The sequence below is a fragment of the Dasypus novemcinctus genome, chromosome 30, assembly GCF_030445035.2.
Source record: "Dasypus novemcinctus isolate mDasNov1 chromosome 30, mDasNov1.1.hap2, whole genome shotgun sequence".
In the NCBI taxonomy this organism is placed as follows: Eukaryota; Metazoa; Chordata; class Mammalia; order Cingulata; family Dasypodidae; genus Dasypus; species Dasypus novemcinctus.
Genome location: NC_080702.1, coordinates 28,780,086 through 28,786,636, shown reverse-complemented (window position 1 = coordinate 28,786,636; position 6,551 = coordinate 28,780,086). Strand labels below are relative to the sequence as shown.

The 6,551-nt window shown below is 54.4% G+C and overlaps 1 non-coding gene across 1 annotated transcript; it reads right to left on the bottom strand.

Moving 5' to 3' along the window:
• Nucleotides 1-6,143: 6,143 nt before the first annotated feature.
• Nucleotides 6,144-6,274, bottom strand: LOC111762261 (small nucleolar RNA SNORA42/SNORA80 family). The gene has a single exon (XR_002795422.1). It is a non-coding gene; the product is annotated as a small nucleolar RNA SNORA42/SNORA80 family (small nucleolar RNA).
• Between the last annotated feature and the right edge of the window lie 277 nt (nucleotides 6,275-6,551).

Below are 6,551 nucleotides of genomic sequence, written 5' to 3'. Positions count from 1 at the left end.
CTGGACTCCTCCCCCCAGGGCCCCCCCCCCCCCCCCCCCCCCCCCGCTCACCAACCCCTCCCTCCCCCTCCTCTGTTTTACCCTTTCACCCACCCAGGCCGGGCAGGACCAGGGCTGGGTCTGGGGCCCAGAGAACCAGAGCCCCTGGGTGCTGCCTGGCTAGGCCCCGGGGGAGCCCGGCGCCGAGGGCGGGGCATCAGGGAGGTCTCCCTGGAGGAGGTGGCGGCAGCGGCAAGGGGCAAGGCCAGGCCGTGGGCAGGTGGCCTGGAGCCCCCACCTCCAGGAGGCAGAGGCACGAGCCTGGCCCGGCCTGGGCTTGTGCTCTGGGCTCAGGGTCAGTGGCAGGGCCCGGATGAAGCCGCAGGGTTAGATCAGAACAAGCCGCCTTCGCCCCTGCTGGCGCCGCCTTCGCCCCTGCTGGCGCCGCCTCCCGGAGCTCCTCGGAGGGCCTCCTGGTCCCACTGCGTCCTCCCTGGGGGCCAGCCTCGGGCTGCAGCCCCCGGCGACTGACACGGTCACCCCCGGAAGCAGGGCCTCCTGGTGTGGCTAGGGCAGCCGCGCCCTGGTGAGCCCCGGGGGCTGGGCGCGCCCCCCAAAGCCTTGTCTAAACTTCTCCCCGGAGGGAGGGCCCTGGAGAGGCCTGGCAGGGCTCTGTGCCCCTTTGCCGCCTGCACTGGGCCCTCCGGGTGGGGGGTGGGGGCTGGCCCAGGTACAGCCCAGGGCAGGACGCCCCTCCCCACACTTTGAAGGCTCCGTCTGGAGGGCGTGCGCCAGCCCAGCCAGGAGATCCCCTCCCCGCCGCTTTCTAATCCCCTCCCAACCCCAGGACTGGTCTCGCCCAGACGGGGAGGCTCGGGGAGGGCTCCCGGGCCCACCCGTGGCTCCCCGGGGGTCCCTGTTTTAGGTGCGTTCCCCCAATTGGTCCAAGTCCTCCTCTGGGGAGGAGGGTGGGCCTGGCTGGCTGGGGAGCCCCAGGGAGGATAACCGACCTGGCCACGGCCCCACGCAGGACCAGCTGCCTGTCAAGATCCCCAAGTCCATCCCACAGCTGGCCAGCAGAGGGCACCCCGGGCCTGGCTGCGCTCTTACGTAGGCCTGATGGCCCCACGGGCTCCAGAAAAGACTTCTAAATCCAGGACATGAGTCCTGGGCGGCTAGGCAGGCCTGGGGAGGACACCCCGGGACTGGTGTCCCGTCGCTGGAGGGGCCTCCTGCAGACTTTTCCGTTTCCCTCTCCCCAGCCATCCTGCTTGGGACCTGGTCACGGGAGATGCCACCAAGTTGTTGATAAGGATCCGCCTGGTGACAGGGTTCAGACGGGCTCAGGATGGCACCTTGTGCCCAGTTGTCACTCGTTCCTCCTGAAAACATAACTAAGTCCTCTCCAAAGAGGGCGCCATCCTGGGCCAACCAGAGACCCGTGGAGGATGCCACACACGCCCCCCTAAAGCTTGCTAAGCTGTAGCTAGGTGATGGGGACAGGTGCAGGCCAGCGGGAGGGTCTCAGGATGGCACCTGGACCAGGCGGTGGTCTTCTGGTGGTGCCTCCTGAAAAACGTCTCCACGTCCCCATCCAGCCTGGGTGAGATTCAGAGCCCCAGGGAGAGCCCAGGAGGCCTGCGGGGGTGGCGGAACGGGGCCCCCTGAGATTGCAGCCGCCCCCAGAGGGAGAGCGGCACCCGGGAACTAGGCAGGCGGCTGCTGAGCGCGAGGCGTTCCCTCCAAAGGCGGGACCGACCTAGGCCACCACGGGTGCCCTGGTGTCACCGTTTGCCTGGATTCTGCTGTAATGCACACCATGGGTCGGCTGAGACAGGAGGACTGTCACCCCCTGGTTTGGAGGCCTGAAGGCCAAAATCAAGGTGTCAGCAGGAATGCGCTTTCTCCAAAGTCTGGTGCCCTCCAATGGCGGCTTGCCGGCCATCTGTGACGTAATCTCTGCCTGCGACACTCGGCCGTCCGTGTCCCCGTGTCTCCTTGAAGGCCCCATTTTCCTCTGCTTCTGGGGACTCTGGGCATATTGGATTCCGGCTCAGCCTGATCCCATTTGGCCTCGTTTTAATAGGATCTCTGGAGAGCCCTTTTTTTTTTTTAAAAGATTTATTTATTTATTTCTCTCCCCTTCCCCCCCACCCCGGTTGTCTGTTCTCTGTGTCTATTTGCTGCGTCTTCTTTGTCCACTTCTGTTTGTCCGCACTGGGGTTTCTGCTGTGTCTAAGGAGCTCTCTCTATTCCTCTGTGTTCTTTTCCTGGCTCAGGTCCCTACTTCCTGGGGCTGGCTTTTCTTTCCTCTGTGAGCTGACTTCCTGGGGCTCCAGTTTAAAGCTTCAGTATCAAACTCCAACATCAAAACTCCAACATCAACCCCCCCAACTCTGCCCTTTGCCATGCCTTTTACCTGTGAGTCCCCGCCCACCAAGGGGTGGGGACTCAATGCCCTAATGACGTGGCCCAATCAAAAGCCCTAATCATAACTGAATCATGCCCAGGTACAGACCAGATTACAAACATAATCCAATATCTACTTTTGGACTTCATAACCATATCAAACTGCTACGTGTCTTTTTTTTTTTTTGCATTTAACACTATATTTTTTTAAAGATTTATTTATTTATTCATTTATTTCTCTCCCCTGCCCCCCCCACCCCAGTTGTCTATTCTGTGTCTATTTGCTGCGTCTTCTTTGTCCACTTCTGTTGTTGTCAGCGGCACGGGAATCTGTGTTTCTTTTTGTTGTGTCATCTTGTTTCGGTTCTCCATGTGGGCGGCGCCATTCCTGGGCAGGCTGCACTTTCTTTCGTGCTGGGCGGCTCTCCTTACGGGGTGCACTCCTTGTGCGTGGGGCTCCCCTACACGGGGACACCCCTGCGTGGCAGGGCACTCCTTGCGCGCATCAGCACTGCGCATGGCCAGCTCCACACGGGTCAAGGAGGCCCGGGGTTTGAACCGCGGACCTCCCATGTGGTAGACGGACGCCCTAACCACTGGGCCAAGTCCGCCGCCCAACACTATTTATTGAGCCCCCACCTTATTTCCTGTTCTCAGAGGTTTACAATCTGGTGGGAGTGGTGCCTACCAAAGAAAAGTAACAAAATGATAAATCATTACGTGTTATTGATGGGATGAGGAAAGCAAATAAGGTGCTGCGATGGGCATTCTGAGGTTTAAAGAGGTTTTGGAGAGAGAGAAAGAATGCACAGAAGAGAGAGGCCTGGGTGAGAATCCTACCTCCACCCCCCGTGACTTGGGTGACCCTGGGCAAATTACCCAACTTTTCTGTGCCTCAGTTACTGCATCTGTCAGTAGGAATTAGCGTTGGCACGAGAACTCAGTGAGTCAGTCCTTGTGGCCCATGTGGAACAGGTGCAGCCGAGAGCAAGGGCTGAGCACATCAGTGTTGATAATGCCGACGTCCAGTGAGAGAACCTCTCTGTTGCCAGATTAACTCTTGGACATTTCCCTGGCAAGGGTGGTCTTCTCTGAGGGCCAGTGGTGCTCTGGAACCACAGCTAGTTTGCAAGAGCCATTCGGTAGCAAATCTTCTCCAAACTCTACACTAAGCGACTTGAAACTCTTCTCGCCCACTCTGCATTTGGCGGCAACTTGAAATGGCCCTGGTAGAACCGTTTACACCACGGCGATTGGTAAGTGCTGCAGATCAGGGCCTCTGGCTCAGCTCTCGAAACGTCGGTTGCTGAACGTCTATCAGCACAGCCGTGGTACTCGGATTTACTGGAGAGTGATGGGGACTTGGAGCTCTTCCTTGTGGTTCCAGACTGATCCAAGTCTAGTGCGAGACAGTTGCGAAATAAATATTTGTTCTGATATTCAGATCACTGGTTTTGATGTCCGTTACAGTGGGTCTAAAGGATTTGGGGCTCACTGGCCCGGGAGCGGGCAAGTGCATTGGAAGAAAAGGAAGTGCCATGTGCCGTGGATATTGAGCCATAAAGATAAGCTCTCTAGCAGCTAGATATTCGCTCTTGCATGGGGCGTGCAGTTTGGATCACTGTCTAAAGCCGATGCCTTAGGCTGGAGAAAACAATCCGAAAATGAACATGAATGCCCCAGTTGCTTAAACTGTTATATAAAAATAAAACTTAATCTAAGAATAAACCTATTGGGAAGCCAATTTGGCTCAACTGAGAGTGTCTGCCTACCATATGGGAGGCCCAGGGTTCAAACCCAGGGCCTCTTGACCCGTATGGTGAGCTGGCCCACGCGCAGAGCTGATGTGCACAGGGAATGCTGTGCCACGCAGGGGTGTCTCCCGTGTAGGGGGTGTACCCTGCTAGTAGAGCTGTTCCGCGTGCAAAAAGCACAGCCTGCCCAGGAGTGGTGCTGCACACACGGAGAGCTGATGCAGCAAACCGATGCAACAAAAAGGAGACAGATTCCTGGTGCTGCTGACAAGAATGCAAGTGGACACAGAAGAACACACAGTGAATGGACACAGAGAGCAGGCAACTGGGGGGCGGGGAAGGGGAGAGAAATAAATAAAAAATAAATCTTGAAAAAGAAAAGAATAAACCTGTTTAATAGCCACCAATGACTAAGCATGTAAATATAATTTAAAGAAAGGTAAAAGGACACCACATGGAAATAAATGTCAACATCAAGGTACAAATGTGGAAAGCAGACTTGGCCCAATGGACAGGGCGTCTGCGTACCACATGGGAGGTCCAGGGTTCAAACTCCAGGCCTCCTGACCCGTGTGGAGCTGGCCCACGCGCAGTGCTGATGTGCACAAGGAGTGCCGTGCAGGGGTGTCCCCACGTAGGGGAGCCCCATGTGCAAGGAGTGCGTCCTGTAAGGAGAGCCACCCAGCGTGAAAGAAAGTGCAGCCTGCCCAGGAGTGGTGCCTCACACACGGAGAGCTGACACAGCAAGATGACGCAACAAAAAGAAACACATATTCCTGTGCCGCTGACAACAACAGAAGCAACAGAAGCAGACAAAGAAGAAGACGCAGCAAATAGACACAGAGAACAGACAACTGGGGAGGGTGGGGGAAGGGGAGAGAGAGAAATAAATAAATAAATCTTAAAAAAAAAAGGTACGAATGTGTTTTTCCCCACTCAGTGTATTTAATACTATTATGTTCTACTAACAGTTATTGAATATTTACTATATTGAATATTTACTATATGCTTTCTGTGCATGAATTCATTTAATCCTGAAGACAACCCTAGAAAGAAGGCAGCATCATTATTATTATTCTCATTTTACCATAAAAAACTGACATCCCAGGAGATTAAGTAAGGGGCGCAGGGTCTGCCAGCCAGCACACGTCAGAGCCAGGACACAAACCCAAGGCATCTGGCTCCAGTCACTCTGCATCCTGCAAAACCGCCTCACGGACACTTCTCTACAGTGCAGACAGGAGAACACATATCACCTCTATTATTATTGTACCTGTGAGCATTGGGACTTCCCAGTACACTGAACCCTGGGATAAGGCGGTCACCCAGAGACAGACAGCGCTGGCCGGGGCTGGGATTAGGGGAAGCCTGTGAGGTGCTTGGGTTGCAAAATGCAAAGATGCACTGGCCCTCCGGGTCGTGCTCATGGGCCCCTGTGTATCTGGCTTATTTCAGTGAGCATCAAGTTTTCAAGGTTTGTCCATGTTGCAGCATGTCTCAGAACTTCATTCTATCTCATGGCTGAATTGTACGTATATACGGATTTGTATCTCCATTGCAGAGCTAGACCACATTTTGTTGAGCCAGTCATCTGTTGATGGACCCTTGGGTTGCTGCCACCTTTTGGCTGCTGTGAATATTGCAGCTATGCACATCGGTGTATAAGTATCTGTCTGAGACTTTGTTTTCACTCTCTCTGGGTATAGACCTAGAACAGGAATGGCTGGGTCGTTTGGCAATCAAGTCTATATGGAACTTTTGGAGGAGCCGCCATATTGTTTCCACAGTGGCTGCACCATTTTGCTTGTCACTGACAATGCAGTAGAGTTCCAATTTCTCCATATTCTCTCCAACACTTATTATTTTTATTACTATTATATCTTTGTGGGTGTGAAGTGTTGTCACATTGTGGCTTTGGTTTGGATAAAGGATAATGATGTTGAGCATCTTTTCATGTGCTTATTGGTCATTTTGTCATTTTACATCTTTTATTTTTTTTCACACTGTGCAACCCGCTTCATTGCCGAGGCCTATGGACAAGGTCATCAATGGTTCAGGGCTACAGTTTGCTCTGGCATGGGACACTATGAGAGGTCCAGGGAGACAGACCTGCCATAGATCCAAACCTATGCATCATTTGATTATCTTCTCCCCGAAGATTTCCTAAGTGCCCTTCTGAAGGGCATTCCAAGCCAGGGTGGGTCTCCATGTGGGGTCCAAGAGTTGGGGACCCCTTGTGTAAACTTTCTCAGTTCCGTTCCAGTTGCTGGAACTGGCTCAGGGCAGACTGGGAGGCCCAGGGAGTTTCCTCTGGCTGCCCCATGTCCCTTTGGGGGTTCAGCCTGTAGGATGTGGCCCCTCCACATTTTTCTGAGTTCCTCTCCTTAAGGCTGGACAAGTCTGGGCTGA